Source organism: Vombatus ursinus, unplaced genomic scaffold (genome assembly GCF_900497805.2).
Source record: "Vombatus ursinus unplaced genomic scaffold, bare-nosed wombat genome assembly UNPS02011767.1, whole genome shotgun sequence".
In the NCBI taxonomy this organism is placed as follows: domain Eukaryota; kingdom Metazoa; phylum Chordata; class Mammalia; order Diprotodontia; family Vombatidae; genus Vombatus; species Vombatus ursinus.
In genome coordinates this window covers 3,765,487-3,792,381 of record NW_020951545.1, presented here as the reverse complement: position 1 = coordinate 3,792,381, position 26,895 = coordinate 3,765,487, and the positions used below count along the sequence as shown (strand labels likewise).

General features: G+C 36.4%; 1 pseudogene; it reads left to right on the top strand.

Moving 5' to 3' along the window:
- Nucleotides 1-3,955: 3,955 nt before the first annotated feature.
- LOC114039299 lies at nucleotides 3,956-18,366 on the top strand (annotated as a pseudogene).
- The last annotated feature ends 8,529 nt before the right edge of the window (nucleotides 18,367-26,895 follow it).

Sequence of the window (26,895 nt, the reverse complement as noted above, 5' to 3'; positions counted from 1 at the left end):
GACAGCATGTTAGGTCTTTTCAAATATTTAAAGGATTATCATATGGAAGGGGATTAGGATTGTTCTGTTGGGATCCAGAGGGAAGAACTTGGAGCAGTGAGTAGAAGCTTCAAACAGTAAATTTAGGCATGATGTAAGAAAAAATTCTTGACAATTAAAGCTGTCCCAAAGTAGAATGCCTCAGAAGGCAAGTAGAGACAATGTGGTGTAATGGACAGCATCTGGAATTTAGAGTCAAAAAGACCTGGGTTAAAATCTTGTCTCTAATTCTGTGTGACCCTGGGCAAGTTACTTAACTCTATTTGCCTCAGTTTCCTAGTCTGTAAAATGAGCTGGAGAAGGAAATGGCAAAGCACTCCAGTATCTTTGCCAAGAAAACCCCAAATGGGGTCATGAAGAGTCAGACACAACTGAAATGACTGAAGAACAACAATTATCTATATGACCACTTGGCAAGTGCTATTGTCTTAGCTTTTGCATTTTGGGGCTGCTATGTCACAACGTTGACTCATAATGAGCTCGTATTCCACCATTTGGGATCCAAAGATCCCCAGATCTATTTTAGGTCAACTTGTCTAACTAAAATTCTTTTACATTTTTAAATTTTGTTTATTTTATTCTGAATTTAAGAAACAAAACAAGCATTTCCATAACTTAAAATAGAAAAAAAAAGATGATTATACATGAAACTGCAAATCTAGTATGTACAACTTGCTATTCCTTTTGATATTTATAAACCCAAGTGTAAGCCTTGCACTCTCCAGGGAGGGCTTCTTCAGCCTTGGACTGTGCTAAATGGCCTTTGAATTTTCCAACTCTGTGATTCTGTAATCTTCTTTTTCAAGGCCTCGCTCAGATGTCCCAGCATCTCCTCCTTGTGTACTTAACCTCTCTGATGCACTTTGAACTTAGAATTCTTATACACTCAGCATTTGATGTCAAATTCTAATTTCTATTAAACTTGTTTGCTCCCCTTTCTAGAGAGTATTACCTTTAAAGACAGATACCGTGCATTTTAAATTGTGTCATCATACAAGTGCCCCACATATAGTGATAGTAAATAAGTATGTGTCAAATTGCTTTAAATATAATACATCTAGGGCATGTCCTTATGAACTGGCTCAGTAACGCTATAAAAAAATCATTTACAAGATATTTGTTTGGTACAATTTGTTTTCGCTGAACTTAAGGTTTACGAAAGCACACACACATACACACACATACACACACACGCACACAATCGCCACTTCCTTTTTTTTTTAACTAGTAGCAGTTGTAGTTCAAAAATCTATTTTTGAATTCTGTCAGGGATTTAATTAAAGTTCACTTGGTATGTAGGTTTCCGTGTTTATCATTTTCCTCATTTTGACAGTCGGTCAAACTTGTCTAACTTGTCTAATTAAACTTACTAGTTTACTGGGTTCAAATCTTGCCTCTGATTCTGTGTGACCCTGGGCAAGTCACTTAACCCTGTTTGCCTCAGTCAGTCAAGTTGTTTTTAAATACCCATTCTGTGCCAGCAGCTGGGAATTCAAATACAAACACAAGTGTGACAGTCCTGACTTCGTGGAGTTTGCAGAAAAACATTCAAAGTCAATGTTGCATATATGAGTGTATGTATGTCTATCTGAGTTTGTGTACATGTATGTATGTGTATCTATATACATCTATACATATATGCATATAATACATTTTATATGGGTATATATGTATTGCACACATATAATATGCACATACATAGAGATGTGTGTGTATGTAACCTCTGTTTGCTTTGGAAGCAGCTAGGTGATTCAGTATTTCCACTGACAGAGCACAATGCCTGGAGTTAGGGAAGGTCTGAATTCAAATCTGGCCTCAAACACTTACTAGCTATGTGACCCTGGGCAAGTCATTTAACCTCTATTTGCCTTAATCCACTGAAGAAGGAAATAGCAAACACTCCAGTATATTTGCCAAGAAAACCTCATGAATAGCATTGGCATGCTATGGTTAATGGGGTCATGAAGAGTCAGCATGACTGAATAACCAAACAACAACAAATTATATATACAAATATATGTATATATACACATAAATACATGCACACCTATATACATGTCTGTATATATGCATGTACATACACATATGTGTGTGTATACACATATGTGGATTGTGTGTTTATATATAGAATGACTACACTGATTTGGGGAGGACTAGGAAAAACTGGGGTATCCCTGGGAGAGTTCTGGAGCCTGCTTATATGAACTCTCAAGAGCCAATTGTTAAATTTTCAATGTAAACATTTATACCTCAGAAATTGTCAAATGCTCCAAATCAGGGCTTGATTTATTGTTTTGTTGATGGTCTAGACTTAATATAGTGATGGAGAAAATGTTAATAATGCAGATTAAACTTAAAAGGGTGTCATCCTTATATGTTTGGGGGTGGGGAGCTGGTTGTTAAACTTTACCAGTAAACCAGTAGGTATCAACAAAAAGCCTCTTGAATGAAGCAGCAATTAAACTGAGCCCTGAAGAGAGCTGGGAAACTTGTTCATCCATCCTATATTTTCAAAGATTACAACAGTGCTTCTTCTATCTTCTCCTAGTGCCTAGGAATATAACTTGTCTGGGCCTAGAGATTTGAACTCATTTAGCACCACCAGAAGCTATTTGGCTAGGATGACTCTCATTCACCTTCAGTTTTAATTCTCTAATCTGTGTTTGTTCTATCCTCTCTAGCCTGAAGACTATTTTCCTAGATAGATAAAACAAAATAGCAGTTGAGTGGTTCTACTCGCTTCCTGTCGTCTGTTAACGTTATACCATCTGCTCCAAGATATGGGTCCATCCCTCCCTTATTCTCATAGCTCTAAACATAACTTTTAAAAAAGAAAACGAAGCCCTTTTTTATTATCCTGATTCTTACAAGCCTCCGCTCATTCTAGGCAGGCATGTTTCCTAAGATGGTTACCAGAATTTACTTATGTACTTCTTTCATACAATCATATCTGAAGTCTGTCAATCTGAAAAATGTTTTGGGTCAGATTCCACATGGTTAATTTGGCTGGCAAAGTCATATGGCCAACAACAAAAAACAAAAAACAAAAAACAGAAAACACAAATACCAGTCCTTCCATCCTGGGTAAAAATGTCTTTGACTAGATTTTTCAGTCTGCTGCAAGTCTCATGGAGCACAGACCCAGAGGTGGAAGGGACCTCAGAGGTCATCCAATCTAGCTTTCTTATTTTGCAGATGAGGAAAACTATAATACAGGGAGTTTAAAGGACTTGCCCAAATTCCCACGGGTAGTGAGCATCATAGGTATAATCCTCTGGCTTTAGAATTTGTGTGCTTCCCCACTAACAGGCTACCTCCTGCTGTGGTCAGAGCCAGTCAAGCCAGCCAAAGCAACGAGCATTTATTAAGTGCCTACTATGTAGCAGATTCTGCTGAATGTTGGAATCCTTAAGAAATGGCCCATAACATGTTGTTCCTGCACTTGAAAGAAGACTGTTGACATTATGATGAGCACAGACACCACGCTTCAGAGATGGAACCCTTCACAGAGGCAATGTGGTTTATCAAGTGGAACACTGTACCCACCAGAATAAAGAAGAAAAAGGATTTGAATCTGGCCCCAGATACTGACTAGATGTGGAACCATGGGTCAGTCATTAACTTCTTTGAGCCCCAGTTTCCCCGTCTTTAGGATGAGGATAATAGTACCCATATTGTTTACATCACAGTTTAGTTATGAGAATCAAATTATGAAAGGTACATACAGCACATTGTAAACCATAAAACACTATAGAAACATTTGTCATTACTATGGAATCATACGTTCTATGCTTGAGCCGACAAATGCTATCCAGCTCCCTCTCACTAGGTCTATAAAGGGTCTGGGGGGACAAATGCCATAATTCCTCTGTTGTAGAGGAAGTGCAAGAGTTAGGTGATTGATTTGCTGGCTAGGATGGGAGCCAAGGAGCCAGGTAATCAGACCACTCCCATGATCCTAGTCTTGTGTTCTCTCCAGGCTTTCCTGTCCTTGATTGAAAGTAGTCAAGACACTTAAACCATTTCCTCAACATTCAGAGTCATGGGGGTTGGAGGGAAAGGAGGAGGGCAGTGAGACAGGAAATCTAAAAACATTTTGCTCCCAGGGTTTTTTCCTTTCATTTTAGGAAAAATTTAAACCATATCCAGTATTTCTTACTCACATGAACTTAAATCATTAAAAAAAATTAAAACCTACTCAATGATGTCCAAAAGTGTTTAAGTATTTTTAATCAGCCTTTTGTCCCATGTCTTATACTGACTTTTCAAATGGTTTGGATTTGGCCGGACCTAAAATAGAATTTTGCCAAGTATCTTTTTTCCCCCTTAATTTTTAAGCCCGTGTGTATTTTAAGGAAAATTTAATACATGTGTTTCTAATTCATGTGCACTTAACTCATCAGAATGTTGTTTTGTAAGACCTGTTTGATGTTTAAGAAGCCCTTTTGGAGCCTCCCTTTAATAAGTCTTTTCAAGCCTTTATTCTTAGAAGCAGGAAGTCACATTTTGCCAGAAGTAAATGAATTTCAACTCCTAAAGGTTCAAGTTTAGTCCCAAACTGACTGCCTGAGCACCTCAGCTGTAATTTGCCAAAAATGATTTCTACCACTGCAGGAGAAAATTCTTAAAAGAAAGGGGGGTAGTACATCCCAAACTTAAGGGAAAAAAATAGAACTGTCTTTATCCATCTTCTTTTGTACATATGAAATTTGTCAGTGGCATTTGTGAAACAGAGGAGGATTTCAAATTAAATATCACTCTAAATAAAACCTGTAATTCTTAGTACTGTTGTAAATCTTTGAGCATTTTTGCTAATATTGAAATGCTGATGAGACTATTTGCTCTCATGAAAAGTAAAGAAAACAGGAAGTAGTGGAGCTTCAGCCAGAAATAAATGATAGAGAAACAGTGACTAATGAGGAAGGATGAAGCCAAATACCGAAGAGCCATCATTTACAGGGGAGCGGATGACAGCAGCAGCTCAGTGCTTATAAATACAGCCCGAGAGGGACTTTGATGAGTCTTTATCATAGGTCCGTGTGTCAAGAAATCTGACATCTATGAAATATGAGGATTAAAAAAGAACAAAGGGGCTTAAGATAAGTTGCTGTACCAAATGCCATTAATGAATTCTGAAGACAAGAAAAACAACAGTGAAATCTCAGTGCTTAGGAAATAATAATAATAACAATATTTATATAGTGCTTACTATGTGCCAGGCACTGTGCTAAAAGTTTTGAAACATTATCTCATTTAATCCTCACAACAGCCCTGTGAGGTGGGTGCTATTACTATCCCCACTTATAGTTGAGGAAACTGAGACAGAGGTTAACTGAGGGCAGATCTGAACTCAGGTTTTCTTGACTCCAGTCCCAATGCTTTATCCATTGAGCCATCTAGCTGCAGCACAGTGGATAGAACTGTGGGGAAAGGGACTCTTTTGGCTAATGTTTAATATCCCATCAGATTTATTCTGCACTTTCTGCCAAAGGCAGCAGCTATACTTTCTGTTTGTCTTCCACTATTTCAGCTTCTCTTCCCTAGAGCTTGTGATCAGGGAAATGAACCCCCAACATCATGCCTAGGTGACCAAAAGGAAGACTGGTTAATGTCTACTACATCAGAAAAGAATTGGAAACCAATATAAACAAGAGAACTGAATGATGATAGTCAATAAACAATTTTAAAGTGCCTGCTATGTGCCAGGCACTCTGCAAAGCACTGGGAATATGAAGAAAGATCCTGCCCTCAAGTGCTTACAATCTAATGAGGGAAACAATGCTAACAATTATGGCCAAACAAATTAAATACAGGATAAATTGGAAATAGTTGACAAAGAGAAGGCACTAGAGGAATCAAGAAAAACTTCCTATAATATACAGGCAATGGGGTATAGAAATCTATCCTGCCCTACAGGAAAATAGGAGGAGAAAAGAATAAGAGAAGTGGAGGGTGATAGAAGGGAGGGCAGATTAGGGGAAGGGGTATTCAGAATGCACGCATCTTGGGGTGAGAGGAGGGACAAGATGGGAAAAAAATTTGGAACTCAAAATCTTGTAGAAATGAATGTTGAAAATGAAAAATAAATAAGCTAATAACAAAACAAAAAAATAAATTAAAAAAGAAAAGAAAAGCTTCCTATAGAAGGTGAGATTTTAGCTGGGATTTGAAGAAACCAGGAAAGCTAGGAAGCAAGTTGAGGAGAGAGAGCATTCCGTGAATGGACAACTAGTGAAAATGCCTAAAGTCAAGAGATGGTGTGTCTTGTTCCTTCTCTAGTCAGATTTGTACCACAAGTACTAATTGTTAATCTTTTTCTTAGCGCTATAATTAATATTCATTGGTAGTGGCAGGATTTAGATTTTTCTTGTTTGTGGATTTTTTTGGAGAGGTAAGGATTCACTTGGGTTTTGCTGTGTACTGAACAGAAGAGAATTAAAGAAACACAATCTCTGTGTACAATGTTTATGTGTGTGTGTACATATATAGATGTTTATGCATGTGTATGTACTGTATATATGCATATATGTGCTACAGGGCCAAACTGAACTTGAGAATAAATGAAAATAAAATGTCATTCCATCATTGAGATTTATACCTTGTGTAAAAAGACTTTACCTGATTTAGGAATTTCTCTTTTTTTAATCTAAGAAAGTGAAAAGAGAGAGAGAGATAGGATTGCAACATCAGGGAAGTACAGACCTAAGACCCAATCTATTTGGCATAGTCATTCATGCTGTGAAATTAAGGAGAGTAGTTCCATGAACAAAATTCTCCTTCTGACTCTGCTTTCCATTCAGAGAAATAAGAGATTATGTGGAAAGTTCATTATGATAGTCTTAAATTGTGTTCCTCTTAGCTTTGCTTTTTTTCTTCTGATTTTTCATTGCCTTCCTCTAATTTTCTCTGATTTTCCCCCTTCCTTCATTTTTTCTTCCTTTCCTCTATCTTCTCACTATTTCTTCTCATTCTCTTCTGCCCATCTGTGTCTCTCCCAAATCTGCGTCTGTGCACCCTCATCATGTTCCATCTGTTCTTTGTCCCCAGGTTCACCTCTTACCCTTGCTCTCTGCTGGTCTGGCCTGCTTTTTCTCTGTGCCTGTGAGCACAGAGGCAGCTGGTCTATTTTTCTCTTGCCTTTCCTACCATTCCCTCTATCCCAAGCTTCAGATCAGTGCAGTAAATTTCAATGGCAAGAGCAAAAAAAAAAAAAATGAAATACCAATTAACTCTTGCCTGACTGCAGAAGAAAAAGAGAGCAACTTTGCCCACAATGTAGATGACACGAAATGTACACAGTCATCAGTAATTGGTTCTATGTTTAGTCACAGATGCACTTGGCCTGGCTAGTGGTTTAATTATTCCATCAGCAATTGAGCTGTCACCTGTTAATTATACAGCTATTCTTCCTGCTGGGACATCTAAACCAGCTCATCAGAAACAAAGCTTTATAGTGGGTTGAGACATTGCTTCCAATCTTAAAGTTGGAAGGGACCTTAGACAGCATCTAGCCCAACCTCCCACCCAGTGCAAAATTCTTTTCCAAAAAGATCATTTAGTTTCTTCTTGAACACTTTCAGTGACAAGGACTGCTATGCTTTGAGAGTCAATCCATCCTATTGCCAGACTCTACTAACGAAACCTCTTCCTTACATTGGAGTAAAATCCCTTTAACTTACAAATATTAATTAGAATTCTTCCTTCAAGAGCACCATAGAATAAATTTACTTCCTAGTCCATATGGCAGCTCTTCAAATATATGAAGACTGATACCTTGTTCCCCACCCTGCTTCCTACTGAATCCTGAGTTCACATTATGGCTACTGCCTAGCCCTCTAGACTCCAACTAGTTTATTAAAGGCCCTCTTGAAATGGAATACCCAGAATTGAGAACAATGCTCCAAACTGGGGCTGACTAGTGTAAAATACAAGGATGATCAGAGGAATAGGAAAAGAACCTATATGTCCTAAAATGTTTATAGCAATTCTCTTTGTGGTGGCAAAGAACTAGAAATTGCAGGGATGCCCATCAATTGGGGAATGGCTGAATAAGTTGTGGTATATGGTTGTGATGAAGTACTAATGTGCTACGAGAAATGATGACCTCAATGATCTTAGGAAAATATGGAAAGATTTGCATGAAATAATGAAGAGCAAAATGTGCACAACCAAGAGAACATTGTATACAGTAACAGTAATATTGTTTTAAGAATGACTTTGAGTGAATATGTTTTTTCTTTATTATAAATACTCAAATTAACTATAAAGGACATACGAAGAAAGATGCTATCTGCATCCAGAGAAAGAACTGATAAATAGAAGTGTGTATGGAATAATTTTACATATAAGTATCTATTTGTATCTAATGGTAGCCATGTCCGGGGTGGGGATGAAGGGGAAGGCAAAAAAAGGAAAAAAAGGAAATTTATTATATATAGATTTTATATGGAGAAATTTATCATATATCCAAATGGAATAGCTAATAGTGCATAATAGATTTTCAGTTTCATGTGCAATCATGTTTTATTATACTATGTTATGGAAATGCTTGTTTTATCCCATAAATTTAAATAAAAATATAAAATGAAACATTCTAAATAATGACTATATCTATAACTAACGCTTTCATACAACATTAAAGATATGACTTCAGTAATTAAAAAAAAGAAGATTCCCATACTTTTCCTCTGGACAGTAAGTTTTTCTTAATGTCATCTAAGGTTTGATTCACTTTTTAAGCAGTTTCATCATATGTTCAGCTCCTTTGGCATTTTAAGTCAACTAAATAACCTAGGTGTCTTTTTTAAAAGATGAGTTATTGTCAATCTTGATATCTCCAATTCCAGACTTAGCCCATTTATTTTTTTAAATATGAATGCAGAAGTTTACATTTCTCCCTACAAAATTTTATCTGGATGGCAGCTCATCATTCTTGCTTGATGAAATAATTTTGAATCTTGATTCTGTTATCCATCATATTAACTGTCTTTCTCAAAATGATCTTATTCACAAATTTAACACATATGCTGTTCTTCCAAGTCATTGATAAAAATGGCAAATAGGACAAGGGCCAAAGATAGAGCCCAGTAAACAACATCACTGGAAAATTCTCTTGAGGTTGAAATAAATCCATTCTTCGACTATCTTTTGGGGTAGTTATCTATTCAACTATGATTCTACCTAATAACCATTACCCAACTCACATGTTTCCATTTTGCCAAACAATGCAAAAATATATGCTTTGCTGCTGGTGGGATATAAAAAAATCAGGAAAGAATGCCAAATACCTTGCTGATATATTATATTTGGACAATATTCTTAAATGCAACCTTTATCACCTTACCTCCAGCTACTTACTAATACATATGAAGCCTTTGCTGACCCCTGCATTGGTGAATTATCATAACAGAAAAGATCCAGAGCAATAAGAGAAATATTTATTTGACTACTATTCTTGACTACTATTGACTACTATTGACTTGACTACTTGACTACTATTCTCTCCAGCAACTTGCCAGTTCTCTCTATCTATTCTTCAACAGCTAATTCCTAATTCAAGAGAATCCAGTTAATTATTTTAGTGTGAAAATGATATAATTTTAGGATTTTTTATGGCAGTTACCTTGGGCAAAAGTTATCTTGTCCAGTTATTTCTTACCATTTGTAGATTATGAATGACCCAGAGGATATCAGCAGGGATTTCTGCTTGGCCTAATGCTTAGATCCAGGAAGGACTGTGGTCTTTCCCAATGTTTTTTTCATTCATGGCCCTCTCTATGGAAACACAATTATCCCAGCGTCTCTGGGATTAGTGAAGATGGGAGCAACAATTGAAAGGGAGTCTCCAAATTTTCCAAGATTGGAGTTTGTTCAGGAATTCTTGACTCCATGTAAGTCACAGGGGCTCCCTCCAGATTTTGCAGAGCAAGAAGCTCTATTGACCTTCATATTTGCTTTGCTCTCATGGAATCACATGGATCAGAGCCCTTGAAAGGCTTCATTTCTACAAGTCAATCTTAATTTCTATGAATTCTCCATAATTCTAAAACATATAATTAATTCTTAAAATGTCTCTGAATTTGCTTCTTATTAGTTCATAGTACATTGTTTACCTCCCTACAGTTGTTTCATTGTTTAGTATCTAGGATTGCTTATGAAATGAAACTGCATGGTGTCACACCACTTCATATTCAAGTTATCATGTTTGAGTATTTGCCAGAAAATTAACACTTGACTGTTTTTTCAATTTTTATGGGAGTCTAAAAGCAGTTCTCTTTGATTCAGTAGATAAAACATGCAAATAAGAGATTTGGGGAGTGGAAATGTGTTTAAAACGATTGCTTTGGAATACTACATGCTAAATAATAATTTGCTGCATCAAAAATAAGTTTTTTTCTTATTTTTAAGCTACCTCTGTTTTGAGTAAACATTTTCAGAAACTGTGCAAGTAAAAAATGTAAATGATTTCCAATGATCAGTAAATATCGCGTTATAGAAGTAAGGCAGAAAGATGAGAAAACAATCATAATGGTGAGGCAGGTTAACTAGAAAAATGTTTCACTTCTTTTAGGTAAATAAGGCAGCAGAATGTTAGTCTACAAGACCTTCATTGTGCTTGGGAAGAGATGTAAACTCTGTTTTTATTTTTCCACTGAAATTCTGTGGAATCTGGAATCCCTTTCCTGAGAAAGGAATCTGCAGGACCATGTGCTAATGCAAGTTTTTTTTAGCCTTGGTTCACCACAACCCGCTGTTTGTTTTCTCTGAAATGTTAATTTCTAATTCAAAAAACCTGCTCAGAGAATAAACACTGAACTCTTCAAGATTATTTTTAAATAACTTCTTAGTTGCTTAGTTAATTTCAGTGTTTATATGCTGGATTGGCAGTCAGTTCTGAAGAATGAAGTCCTCTATTTAGCTATGGTTTAGAAACAGCATGGTAAAGGCTTTCCACAGGCTTCCCCAGTCTGCTCCAGTTGTGTGTCTCACATGCGTTACCAGAGAACTTACGTTAGGAGGTAAAAAGGTAGCTCATTTTGTGGTCCCATTTGATTCTTAGCTTCTCAGCTAAGTAATCAATTACAATAATTTTTTTGATGGTACTTGCTCTCTGACTGCGGAGGTGATGTTTGTCAAGGGCAAAGATAATATCACTATCCCACCAGCAGCAGAAGATGTGTTTTTGCATTGTTTTTTCAGGAATGGAACATGTTCCTTATTTCCTCACCTCCCCAACTTTGCTCATCCTGAATGACCTACCCAAATGTCTCAAACTTAACTACCCTTAAGAGCCCAGTTCAAATGTTACTTCCAAAAAGATTTCCCTGATCCTCCAAATGAATATCTCTTCTTCTTCTGAAATCTCAAAATATAGTGTTCATGCTTCTTTTAAGCCCTGGTCACATTGTGCTTAGAATCATAATTATTTGGCTGCCAAATAAAACCCATGCCTTATGATCCAACCAAATTATACCACTTACCAGTTTCTCAGATATTCTCTGCACTTTCTCTCTTCCATACTTTTGCATTCTTTATGTCTGGAATAGCCATTTTCTCCATATCCCAATTTTATCAATTCTTTAAGTACTAGTTCAAATGCTGCCTCTATCATGACACCTCCAGTCAACTCCCAGACCAAAAACAATATCTCTTTTCTTTAAAATCTACATTTGCATGTCTTAAAGAACTTTTCACATTTAGCCTATTATGCTAATTCTTTATATACACTCTGCATCTTAAGTAGACCACAAAGCTACATGAAGTCAAAGAATGTTTTCTTCACCTTTGTATTGCCAGAAGTGCATATTATAGGTGCTCAAAAATGTTAGGTAAGTGACTAAATGTATGTTATTTGTTATCTCCTACTTGCCCTACCTTAGGTTATAAGCTCGTTGACATAAAGGACTACATTCTTTTCATCTTTCAAACTCACATTGCCTCATTTATGGTAAGTGCTCAAAGAATAATTATTGATTAAAGGAATGGATTAAGGAATAGTGATAGATTTGCATTAATCTATTCATACTCTCTTACCCAATCTTCCTTTTGACTCATGGAATATCATTTCAAGATAATTGACTAGGATGTGTTACCATGAAATAAAATAAAACTAACTGGCATGTATAAGAAGGCATACTGATGTTGTTGCAGGTCCAGAGTAAATTCACACTGCCTACTTGGTGAACCTTCTTTTGGGGGAGGAACTAGATTCAAAAGGTACACTATGTCTAATGAACATCTCACTCTACCTTTTCGAAATCAGATCCCAAAGATTCCTCTAATGCCATTATTGGTCTACTTTACCCCCTAGAATTACCCTACAAGGAAGAGCTGGACCTCTGAGATTCTACCTTTATTTGACCAGAAGATATGTTAACTCACTCGAGATTACTATAATCTAAGATTGATTCATCAGATATTATTTGTTGAATTATATATATATATGCGTAGTTGTAGTCATAATCCATGACAGTTTATATGTACAACCAATAGAAGGATAGAACTGCATGCTTATGTGTAATTTATAACTCTGAACTCTTATTCTCAGGGCCTTTTATGGTCCAATTTCTGATAGCCCTAACTACTTCGAACAAAAGATCTCTACTAATGCAACTTGCTCCATCCACTGGCCTTTTTGTTTTTTCCAGACTGGGACATCATATTCACCCCCCACTTTGCCTTGGAAGTCTCACTAACATCTCAGATCATAGCTATGTACTATGAGTTTGATGGCTCAGTGATCTCTCCCATTTTAGTTCTTATGATATCCAAGATCCATGTTAAACTCTTATACAAAATCTTGCTCCATCTGCTGGATGTGCCAACAAACTGGACCCTGGTCCAGCCTATCTTCTTTGGTCTGAAGTCTGGTGGTACATGATGGTACATGAACTGTGTTAATTAACTTTCATAAATCCAGGATTGTTTCCACATCTGTCCTAGTCACAATCCTCCCATTGTCAGCCGTAAAAGCAATGGTATAGCACCACCTTCTGGTGAACTTCCACTTAGCCAGTGAGTCCTCCATTCCCAAAGAGGCTTTGTTACCTTCATGCTCTAGGTATCTATTCTGGAAATATCAACTCACCTATGTAGTCACACAGCTAAGAAAGGATTATAGGCTTAAAATTATCATGCAAATAGTATTTGTAGAAAGTTCACATATTCAGAGTTGCATTCATAAGTGGTGGCAGTATAAGGATAGGTTTTATTGTAACATCCTTATACTCTTTAGGGGTAGAGTAGAGGGACAGGATAGGCTCAATAAATATATTGAGTCCTATTAACTTAATATAGTGGCTCCATTTCTGAAAATATCCGTTTGCCACCACCCCACTTTGGACTTTACCTCTGTAGAAAACTCCCAGTGAGGAAATTTCTGTTGCTAATGAATATCAAATCATTCTTCTGTAGCACAGTCGTAGAATTACCCAAGACACTAAGAAATTAAATGATTTGCCCAAGGTCACTCAGCCAATGTGTCAAAGGTAAGAAGTGAACTCAAGTTTTTGGTTAGTTCTCTATCCACTACCCCCATGCTGTATCCATCTAGATTTATCAGCAAGGTGGCTTCAGCTAGGTAGAGCACCTGGCCTGGAGTCATAAAGTCTGGAGTTCAAATCTGACTTCAGAGATTTACTATCTGTGTGACCCTGGACAAGTCACTTAACCTCTGTTTGCCTCAGCTTCTTCATCAGTAGAATCAGAATGATAATGATACCTACCTTCTTGGGTTCTTGGGTTCTTCTTCATCAGTAGAATCAGAATGATAATGATACCTACCTTCTGAGGATCAAATAAGATATATTTATAAAGCGCTTAGCACAGTGTTTGGCACATAGTAGACTCTATATAAATGTTAGCAATCATTAGTTATTATCAAAAGAGATAGGTTTCATGCAAACCCCAGTAGCCAGAGTTTGGATTTGCAAATTTAAATTAAACTGGATATAAAGCCACATCACTAGATAGACTTCATTAAGTTGAATTACATGAATTCCCTTCTTGTACTCCAATTCCTTCACATGGCAAAGATTAATTTATAGAGTGTATGTGTTTTTAGCATCTGTGAAGCTCTCCTGTTGATGGTTCCATGGAGAATAAAGCTGTACAGTTTGAAATGTGAATGAAGTAATGCAGTCATTAAGAAGAGAATGCAAACATTATTCCCTTAATTATTTTTCCACACCTGCATTTATGAATATCATTGAGAGGGGACTGGGGAGAGAGGTGGTATATGTTCAGTAATTAAAGAAGTTGCTGTACTGACCCAGTTGGAGATGAGTCATTCCATGGTTCACAGAGGCATAAGGGAAATGAAAGAGCTATATCAGAGTACATATAACATCATGCTATTGACATTCATTTAAAAATATATTAATACTGGCTATGCTAATGGACATTTGTTTATGACATATTTTGTATTGAACTTTAACATTATTTAGACCTTTTATTAATTTAAAAAAAAGAGATAATGTGACAAATTAATAGAGACACAATCTTAGAGTCAGGCAGACTTGGATTCAAGTCATGCCTCTGATATATGTGGGCTGTGTGACCCTGAGCAAGTCAATTAACCTCTTGGTGCTTTGGGGAACTCTTTAAGACTAAGTTTCAGAGTAGAAACCCATCTGCATTGGTAAAGAGACTTTCTTTACCATGAGTTCTCTATACCATTAAAATCACAGACTTATGCCAAATAATGACAACAAAAATAATAAAAATCATGGGGCAGCTAGGTGACACAGTGGATAGAGCACTGGCTCTGGTTTCAGGAGGACCTGAGTTCAAATCCAGCCTCAGACACATAACACTTACTAGCTATGTGACCTTGGGCAAGTTACTTAACCCCATTGCCTAACCCCCCAAAAAATCACAAAAGTAACAAAAATCAAAACATCCTCAAAGCCCAATTCATCATCCATGCCATAGGAGATGGCGGTGACATAGCAGTACCATAGGAGAATGCTAAGCAGGGTCAAGTACAGCAGCAACTTTGTGTGTCCTGAGACTGCTTTGCTATTTATGAAGGCCTGGCCTGAACCTTGAAACCTTGGCTAGTTGGATTCCAGTGATGCCACCACTTGGATTAACACTCCAATAAATGTGATATACCTGCTACTAAGAGCCAAAGAAACAAAGGTGGCAGCATAGGGTTGTAGGCTGGTCTTACTCAAAACCATTGTGATGATCAGTTTGAGATGGAGAACAACATAAGTCACACTCCTTTGTGTGTCATATATTAGGATGAATGAAAAGTTCCAGTGACCCACATGCTAGAAGTGTTCCAGTGTAGATAGCATTGCCCACTGGAACAGATAAACTGTGGGTATGCGTGAAATAGACTAATGACATAAATACCTTAATTGTTTATGAATATTATTGTATTTATGAATATGTATTGTATTGTATTGTATTATTGTAAAATAAACAAGAATTTCATATTAGTTTTGTTTTGTTTTGTCAATGGTACAACCAACTCCAAGTCAAGTAATATATTGTTCACAAATGCAGAGCAATCATTAAAAGTAAAAAAAAAAAATTAAAAAAAAGTCATCACTAAGGTGAGGATTGAAGGGTATAAGAAATGAAATCAAAAAGCTAGTAAAATCTAAAGAGGGAAAAGTTGAAGACACTGAAGTCATTGAAAATTTTCTCTTAATGCAACATCTAGATGTTTTACCTAATAATGAAATAAATGACAAAGAAAATATTTCAAATTATTTTGAAAAGGAGATGGACATACTTGGATTGGAATTAAAAACAAAAACTCCTACTCAGCTTAATGATATGAATCTAACTAGCAGACAGATTATACCAAAACAGTAATATTTTTTAAAGCTAGTGTCTACTACATCTATCATGAACAAATGGATGACAGAACGTGTACAAACATTTAAGGACCTGAAAACAGTCCTTGGAACATTAAGAAAAATAGGAGAGGAATATCCCTCTCAAGGAATACCCTTAAGGTCAAGTGTCAAACACCATGCTAAAAAATCAATTTGAAATAGCAATTAAATACCTGCAGGTGATGGAAGATTATATAAACAGCTAATTGTTATGTACAGGAGAAAACTTGAACACCAGATTGTCTACTTTAAGGCAGCAAAAAAAAGTCTGGGGAATGTAGAAATAAAATCATCAATCACATAAATTTAAATTGTTATTTCAATGACTTGAGATTACTTAATGGCCTCTGAATCTGTTTCCATCTGGTAGCTAGATGATACAGTTTTGTTCCTTTCACAATGTATAAAACTTTATTAAAACTATTTAAAAGCTACACAACAGGTGAGATCAAGCAAATGAAATAATTTTGGGGGAGAATGGGGAGAGGTATGAAGAGATCTCTAGCAAATAGCTGCTGCAAACACTTTATTTTCTTCGCCATGTCAAGAAGGCTACATAGACATTTTAAATATATAACAAAGAAGTTTTTTTGGGGGAAGGCAAGCATTGAATCAATGTCATTGGTTGATACTAATTACTGCTTCACCCCCAAAACCTCCACCCTCTTCTAAAGGTACATGGCAGACAAACTCTACTCTGAAAAAAACCATAGCCTATATCTAATGTCTCTCTCGCTGGTATAGTGGGAATTATAGGCCTGACCTAAAATGGAGTTTAAACACGAGCAACATTTCTTGGGAATTACTTAACACAGTATCCTCATCTTCAAACTTGTCACATGCCACTGGGAGCTTAGGAGGAAAGAGGCATTTGTTGAGGCCAAAGACACCATATTTAGTGAAGCTGCCTATGCAAGAGTCTGCTAAAGCGACAGAGTTGTCTTGGTATAAGGTTAGATAGAGTGCTGGGCCTGATATCAGGAAGACTTGAGATAAAATCCAGCCTCAGGTTCATACTAGCTGTGTAACCCTGGACAAGTCACTTAACCCCTGTCTGCCTCAGTTTCCTCAATTGTAGAATGTGGATCATAATAATACCTAATTCAGGGGATTGTAGTGAGGATCAACTGAGATAATATCTGTATAGCACACAGTGCCTGGCACATAGGATACACTTGATAAATATTTATTCCCTTCCCTTCCCCACTTGAGGAAAAAATAGAATGTGAAGTGAGAAAGAACACCAGTGAAAAGAGGATGTGGAAAATATCTTGCCATCCATATAATCACAAGGCCAGCACAAGACAACACAAGCTAGATAAAATGTTAACATAGTGAAGAACTTCAGTTATATCAAGGACAATTACCAGAATTCTAACTTCTTAGCAAGATGCATAATTATTGTCTCAAATGCTTTAAAATAGCCCAGGAATTATTAGCAAAGCTTTTTGCCATCATCTTCTCAGACACAATTCTTTACCTACTCCACCTTATAGAAGGCATCATCAAAAGATTATCAAAAGATGAAAAAAGTGAAACCTCTAAATATAAGCCAATTATATGTTTATATATTTTATACAAAATATTCATAACTTCTATCTCTAAAAAAGAGAATCTCTAAAGCCCTATAAAAATAATAATTTGGATAAGAATCAAAATTTGTGCACATAAAAATCCTGGGTATGTAAACAGCAACTTAATATTGATTTGGTAATTATTGAAAGTCATTTGTAGGGATGGCAATGCTAATGGAACTACACTGCTTGAAGTTTTGGGTTGCATCCTACCACCGACTCATTCAACTTATGAGCCTCTTTGTCTGCCTCTCCAAGATGTCTACAAGATTGCCGGTATTGGTACTGTATTTGTTGGCCAAGTGGAGATTGGTGTTCTAAATCCAAGTATGGTGGTTACCTTTGCCCCAATCAATGTTACAGCTGAAGTAAAGTCTGTTGAAATGTACCATGAAGCTTTGAGTGAGGCTCTGCCTGGGGATAACATTGGTTTCAATGTCAAGAACATGTCTGTCAAAGATTTCCACTGTGGTAATGTGACTGGTGATAGCAAGAATGATCCACTTATGGAAGCAGCTGGCTTAACTGCACAGGTCATTACCCCAAACCATCAAGGCCAAATCAGTGTTGGCTATGCACCTGTTCTGGATTGTCACACTGCTCACATTGCTTGCAAGTTTGCTGAACTGAAGGAGAAGATTGATCATCATTCTGGTAAGAAGCTGGAAGATGGCCCTAAATTCCTGAAATGTGGTAATGCTGCTATTGTTGACATGATTCCAGGTAAGCCCGTGTGTATAGAGAACTTCTCTGATTATTCTCCTCTGGGTTGTTTTACTGTTCATGACATGAAGCAGACATTGCAGTTGGTGTCAACAAGGCAGTTGATAAGAAGGCTGCTGGAGCTGGCAAGGTAGCAAAATCTGCCCAGAAGGCTAAATGACTATTCTGTACAACACCTGCCACCCTAGTCTTAATCAACAATGGAAGAACAGTCTCAGAACTGTTTATCTCAATTGGCCATTTAAGATTCAGAGTAAAAGACTGGTTAATGATTATAATGTATCATAAAAACTTCAGGATGAAAGGAATGCTTTGTGGACCATTTGTTTCATAGAATTATTATTTTTTTAAAATCAGTAATTTTTAAATGGGAACAACTTGCCCAAAAAATCTGTCACAGAATTTTGAGACTATTAAAACAACTTCATGCAAGAGTAACCTGAACATACTATAACCTTTCTACTGAGAGTTGATTATCACAAAACTTTTGATTCAATTCTGCATTCATGGCTTATTCATTGCAAAAATACAAGTATAATGTGAATGACGTTCACATGGAAAACAATTCTCTCTTTAAAAAAACTCCACCAACATAATCTTAGCAAGAAAAAATTATAGAAAACATGATATCTTTCAAGGGGACAGTTTTATCCTATTATGTTTCTACCTAGCCTTAAATTCATATATATCTGTCCTAAAGAGTACTAAGTATGATTTTCAAATTAAAGTGAGAATTGAAACAAAACATCTTGTTAATAACTAGAGGCACATGGGTAACATCACACTACATGGCTACACTAAAAAACACATTAATAGTTTGTTTACCTCACAGAATCTTTCTCTAGTGATAAAAAATTTTCTCATAGAATTTATGTGCAAAATTCTTAACCTACACCAAGTAAAGGAACAATTTAAAGACTTCACACTTAATTCTTGAAGTCACATTGGACCAATGATTAGAGTCAATATTCACAAATTATTTGGTTTCCTCCAAGCAAAATATAACAAAGATCTTTCAATGAGAAGAGTTGGTTATTTGTCCTTCATTGACATCACAGGTGATACCTTGACTTGGAAGTGAATTAGATTTAACTTGAGGCAGAGTTGCATAAAATTATCAGCCTCACTCTCTGTTCCAGTCATTGAAATCCAGTGGCAAGACAAAAGTCATGATGTTTAGAGATGACCCAGGATGTAATGGATGACCTTGCTCTCTTCAATGCCTGACCAAGCTCTAAGTGCTCCATAACATCTGATTTGGCTGCCTTCATGGTTGTTAGAAGAAATTGTTCTTATCTGCCCATTCAGCCAAAGGAAGTCTTCACATGCTTGGGGTAGACATTTTGCTAACTCACCAACAGTTTGAGGCCTGTCAGTTACCCTCAACCTAGTTTAGCCTGTCTACCAAGACAATTTTGCTGGGGTGTGGCTGCTGCTCTACAGCTTCTTGGAGCCACAGGTGAGAGTTAAGTGAAAGGTAGACATCAAAGGTGCATGAGCATCCCTGAAAAAGGCTCAGCAAGTCTTTACACCAAAGGTGCTAGTCTTCCCTGAACACACCTAGAGAAGACTTATATGTTATGAGACAAACAGACATCCTGAAACCAAAATTTAATGGGAATAGTACATTTAAAGCACTTAACACATACACACTTGATACCAGGCTTAATGCACTTTTTCAGAACTGTGCCATGGATCACAGGAGATCTGGAAAGTATTCTATCAACAACACTAAAAAACATTCTTGAAATACTAACTAAACAGAGTCCATTACCCTAAGGCAAGTGTAGAAATATTAACACTTCTTTGACAAAAAGGAGGAAGAGAATTGGTAGACATTTTCAGAGCATGTCATAAATAGATAAACACTTACAGAAATGCTATTGGATCAAGCAGACAACATTTCACTGAGCAATAGTAAAGGATGGTAACAGATACCTGCCATTGGATCTATGGGATGTTACCTAAAGTGCTTTATTATTGGATGGATTCTACAAAGCAGCTACAATTCAAGAGTGGAATCAAAAGACCTTCCATAGGTGGCTTCTGCGTGAACTCAGCCAATAATATTTCAGCAAGAAAGTATTGAACAGATGGTTGAGTCATATAGATTTGTTTGTGGAAGTGTGAGGACTTATGATGGCAAATCAGGACTAAGTCATTAACGCCAGAAATTACAGAAAGGCTATCCTTTTGAGAAACCAGACTTAGAGATCAATGTATACTGGAAAATGCAAGGAAACTGGACAAAAAAATTAGCCCTTACTGAATACTGATCAAGATTTGATTTGATGTTTAGAATTATGCACCAATAGCTCACTATCATTCATCAACTGACAAAGAACAAATCTGTTAACTATGAGGATAGGTATTGGACCTGTGAATTTATTGATATGAGGGGAGTTCTCTTAAGAGAAAATCTCCCCTATTAAATCAAGTCATCATTTTCTCTGCAACCTATGGTCTTACAGAGTTGTCAATAACAGTGAGAGGTTAAGGGATTTGCCCAGGGCCATATAGCTAGAATGTGTCAAAGGCAGAATTTGAACCCAGGTCTTCCTAGCTGCAAGATCAGCTCTATTTACAAATAAAGACCTCAAATTATCTTGAAGGACTCAACCAAAAAACTACTGGACCATGATTACAAATTGAACTGTTGGTTCCAATGTCTCAGACATGACATTGATCTGTAAAAACTTAAAAACAATATTGTTAATGGATAAAGCCATACTAAATACTCATAATCTCCAAAATAAGTGGAATTTAAAAACATTCAAAATATAAAGACCTAGCAAAGGAAATCAAAACCATGTGGACTTTTTACAGGCCATCATCACCTCTTGCCTGGACTATTGCAATAACCTATTGCTTTATGGGTCTCCTATATTCAAGTCTCTCCCCACTCCAGTTCATCTTCCACTCAGCTGTCAAATTGTCTTTCTAAAGCACAAGTCTGACCATGTCATCCACCTATTCAATCAACTCCAATGGCTTCCTGTTGTCTTCAGGATAAAATATAAAATGTTCTGTTTAGTTTATAAAGTCCTCCATAACATGGCCCCTTCCTACCTTTACTAAATTCTTCCTCTTTGCTTCCTTCCTTTCTCTCCCCACCCACATGGTCTATGATCCAATAACAATGGCCTCCCTGCAGTTCATCAAACAAGACACTACATCTCCTAACTCCAAGAGTTTTCCCTAGCTATCACCCATACCTGGAGTGTTCTCTTTCCTCATCTTCACCACCTAGATTCCCTGACTTCCTTCAAATCTCAGCTAAAGTCTCACTTTCTGTTAGAAGCTTTCCTTTAACCCCTTTAAAACTAGTATCTTCTCTTTTAGTTATTTTCAACCTGTCCTGTATACATTTTGTTTGTACATAATCGTTCACATGTTGTTCCCCACCCCTAACCCTGACATTAGACTATGAGCTCCTTTGAGATAAGAAAGCATCTTTTGCCTTTCTTTGTAGCCCCAGCACTTAGCACAGTGCCCAGCACATTACAAGTGATTAACAAATGCTAAAAAACTGGCTAGATGAAGTATATGTTATCTCTGTCACTATGGCAGCTACTTAGTGGTACTAAGGTTGCTTTCAGCGAGCCTACAGAGATGAGATAACATCCCAAATATTTTCAACTACCAAAAGGAGGTATTTTGTGAATTTGTACACTAGTCTACTGGATATTAAGTATAGGACAACACTAACAGACAGTAACTTATCTCTAAAATATTTTTAGCTAAACTACATCAAACAAGATGAAAAAAAGTTTTTCCCATCATCATCATCATCATCATCATCATTTATATAGAACTTAGGATTGAAAAGCATTTTATCTATATTATCTCACATGAGTCTCACAACTACCTATTGAGGTACATACTGCATTATCATGACTTTTTTTTTACCTATGATGAAAGTGGGGCTCAATAAAGTTAGGGAACTTTCCTGTGGTTACACACAAACAAGTATGAGAGGCAGAATTGGAACTCTGGTTTCTCCTGAATCCAAGTTCAACATTCTTTCCACTACACTACACTAACTTTTAGAAAAGTGATTTGGTTGGAGATGGTATTGGTATTTTTTTAAACTAGTGTTTTAGAGCTGGCAAAAAAAAAATATGAATAGCCTTAATTTAAAATCACATGTTTAAAAATGATTAACTCCATTGTTGACCAAAACATTACTCTTAGTTGTTATGAAACTTCATGGAGAGTGGAAGAGAAGGAATGATGGTTTGTTCTTTTAGGCATTTGTTCAAATATTGAAATAACCAAAGAACCAATCTGTTTTGTGACTCCTGGCTTCTATTAAATGAACATAAAGAAGATGCCAGTATTCTGGGCATTACTGTTTGCACAGAGGTTGTTTAGCACTATGCCTCCTAACTCCCCGGAGCTCTGATCAGATGACTGTGAATGACTTTCAGGCAAAATAGAGCTAATAATGTGATTTTTCCCCCTCAAAAAAGTGCTCTTTTAATAACTACAACAAAAAGGAGAGAGAGGAGAGAGAAAAAGAAGATGGGAAGAATTATAACGAAAAGAGAAAAAAGAGAGGAGATAGGAGAGGAGGGGAGGGGAAAAGAAAATAAAGGGCAAAAAAAAAGTACAGTGAGAAGGCTAAAAGGAAAAGAAAGCCAGCGATATTCTCAAATCCCAAAACCAGGCTGAACTGATTGGACAGTTATAAACACTGATAATTTGGATGTGGCCCAACCATCTCAAAACTTTATAGAATTTAAAGCTTCTCTTTCAAAAAAAAACTTTAGGTATTATCAAATAGGGCATTTAAATTATTTTTCTTCCATTCCAAAATGAGTGAGATGATACAAAATTATATGACACAGATGGTGAGGTCCCATCTTCATGCCATTAAAAGAAAATTGCACCCATTTTGTTCAGTACCATAATTTGAGTGATCATTTAGTGAGAAGCATGTTTTACTGAGGATAAATGTTTCTATGCAATGTATTTGGACAAAAATATTTTAATTGCAAGTGGCATTTCCCAGCCTTCTGCGATGGTCAGCTTCTTGAAAATCAATTAATCCATCACACTAGTTAGGAAACATCTCTTGCCAGATTTCCTAAGTGAGCCTTATGATAGCAGTTATACTGGAACCAGTCAGGGTCCATAAGCTTGTTTTTCAGTGTGTTTTACTTTTTGTTAATGTCCTAAGAAATTACACCACATAGGCATTTCAAGAAATAGCTGACCATCAGATATTCCTACATTTTGATACGTAGTGAGGGGTAAATTTTTCCCTTTATTTGTAATGCTTCCTGTTCTTGTCCTTCCTTCCATGATTCCAAGATAAGAAAATATGTGAACGTTAAAAAATTCCAGCCAAAACTGAAAATTCTAAATCAAAAAGAACTAGACTAATTTCATACTTTCTAGATTGAAAGTGTCAAGAGTCATGGTCAAATGAGTCATGGTCAAATTGGGAAAAAGTTCATTTGGTTGTAAGATTGAGAGCTAGAAGAGTCTTTAGAGACTGACCTGCTCAATTTGCAGATGAAAATGAGAAGGTCCCTGGATTTTTCATATTTGTTCAGTTCTTGCATTTGTGACCAAATTCTACCTCTGTCAAAAAGATAACCTTTTCAACACATAAGAGTCTTTGACCTTGTTAATCCTTGATTTAAATTTAGTCAATCCTCAACATTCAGTCAATGTGCATTTACTAAGTGCTTACTAAGTGCCAGGCACTGTGCTAAGCACTGGGAATATGAATACTAACAGAAAAACTGTCCCTGTTTTTGAGGAACTTACACACTGTTATAGGAGGAAACAACACATAAAAGAAAGCTGAAGAAATCCAGAGTATAACCTGGAGAGGAACGAGACCCAATTGGCTTGAGTGTTCTACTTAAATGGAGCTTCTGGGAAGAGCCATCCAATCAGATGAAGAGGATATTTCTGATGTGTGAATTCCAGGGCTGGAATGAAGCTTCAGCATAAAAAGCTGGGGAATGGTAGACAAAGTCCCCAGAGCAACCTAAAGAGGAATGGCATTTACTTTTTTTTTTTAATAGATTGGAATAGCCCCGTGTAATTTTGCCTTACTCTGCCAAGAAGCATTCTAAAAGAGATGGAGAAAACAGCAAATGTTATTCTAAGCAATGTACTTTGACATTCATACTTTACTTCCTGGTACCTAGAAAGTAATTAATAAATGTGTGTTAATTGATCGATTGATTGATTGACCAGATTTCCATATTTAATGCCATCACAGGAGTTTTTAACACAAAAGTTCCCCACAGATATCAAATTGCATTTCTTGATCAAAAAATAAAACAAAACAAAACATGGGCTAAGGGAGGGAGCTAAGTACTGGGCTTGGAGTCAGACGGCCTTAGTTCAAATACTGCCTTGGCCAATTACTAGCTGTCTGACAGCCTTGAGTTCCTCATCTGTAAAATGAGTACCATTTTACAAAGTAAGAGCAATATTCTGGAGCCAGTCACTGCTACCTTTGTGAACCAATTGTTAAATTGTCAATGTAAGCATTTATACCTTGGAAATCAGCAAACACTACAAATCAGGGCTCAATTTGTTCATTTGGTGATTGTCTAGATTTAAGAAAATGATGGAGGAAATGTTAATATTGCAGTTTAAACTTTAAAATTGTCATGGGTACTTTTTTTTTTCTAAGAGAACTCGTGTTAAACATTTACCAGCACACTGCTGGGTATGCCTCTAGCTATGTTTTTAATCATTACAAGAATTCAGTCAAAACCTAGAAATTGTGGAAATCTCCCAGTCTTTTATCTGTCCATTTTCATATATAAAAATATTGAATAAGTAATAAAACTGAGTTCCTTCATTCACTAAGTAACTTTCAACTTCTGGACCTACTCCATTTTTAAAATATTTTATTAACCTTCAAGAAATGGAATAGAGTCCTGGGAGGATCTTTCTCTCTTTGTGGAATAGGCATAGGGATAGAATATCATCATATTTTTAAATTCTTAGTATTGGAAGCTTTCTGTCTGAGAAAATTGTGACAAGTAACAACAAACATAGTCTATGCACACAGATTACTTACACACACACACACATACACACACACACGTCACTGTGTTAGGATTATATCAACTACCAAAAGGAGATATTTTGTGCATTTGTACACTAGTCTACTGGATATTAAGCATAGCACAATACTAACAGACGGTAACATCCCTAAAATATTTTTAGCTAAACTACATCAAACAAGATGAGAAAACGTTTTTCCCATCATCATCATCATCATTTATATAGAATTTAGGACTGAAAAGCATTTTAGTTCTAAGCCCCTTGAAAGGCTTAGAAGCTAGTGCCCTGAGGGTTAAATATTGGGCAAACTATAAGTCACTTTAATGATCTGTTAAGAGAGCAAGATGATAAATTGTAGTTACATAAGGGGATTTGAATAGATGTCAAATTTTGTTTGCATTAGGGATAGAAGTTTTATCTATCTTCTGTGTGGTCTTCTACCTGTAAACCTATTTCAATTAAAAGTGGTCCTAAAAAGAGGATATGATTCCATGTTAATAGAGTTAAATTAAAAACATGTAATTTAGGGAAAATACATCCAACAATGGATTGGATCACATGACTCTCTATCCTAAATCCTAATCATTGGTGGTGACATTGAGAAGATGCCTATGCGAAGTTACTGCTCCAGGGTGTGGTCTACCTGGTGTGATAGAAAGCATGCTAATCTTGGAGTCAAGAGATCTGGGTTGAAATCCTCACTCTGAAACTCACAAGTTATATGACCATAAGCAAGTGACTTCATTTCTCTGAAATTAAATAAGTCTTAATGATTCTGAAAAACACAAATAATTGAGAGAAATAAGAAATTCTAAGGGGTGGAAGAAAAGTAAGATTATATTAGAAACCAAATAAATATCCTAATTTTTCTCAATTAGCTGCCTTTTTAGTGCATGGCTTTTGTGGTTGGTTTGTTAGAATCATTATTGTTTTGTTTTTATCTAGTTCTGTAAAATATCCCTTGACAATTTGATGTAATGTGATATACATATATATATATATATGTATATATATATATATCAATTCATTTAAGTAGTACAGTCTTTTATATTATACTGGCGTAGCTCAAACACAGGCACCTAAGCCCAGGGTCAAAGTTTCCTTCATGACTTCCTTTACCATTTGTTTTCTTTTTATCTGCATTTAGTTTCTGCCCTTTGGGGGCTTACAATTTATCTAGGGATACATATTGCCATGATCCAGTGTTGCCTGTGTGTTTGGGGAGATACAATTGTTTCAAAGTCAACTTTTAGTTTAGGAATAAAATGTTTTTGTTTGAATTTAAGTAAACATAGTTCACAACCAGATCCATTTTAAGCCAATGTCAGCATGACAAGGAAAATAATATTTGCCTTCAGACTAATTGAACCTATTTGGAAGTAAAAAAGAAAAAAAAAGTGATCCCCAAAATCAATCAGCCTGTGTATCAGAACCATAACTAGGAATTATTGCACCTGGGATAAAAATGTTTTGGAAGGGAAGACTACTATAAAAACACAGGCCAGTCTTACTGTGGATACAACTAAGCCAGAAAGAGATATAGCCAATGCCTCAGAGTTTCTGGCCTTTTCCCCCCAAGAATATTGGGGTGAGGAAGGTGGACTTTACAAGGGTGGGGAAAAGAGTAGTACATAGTTATGAAGGGAGCTGGGAGTCAGGGCTGGCAG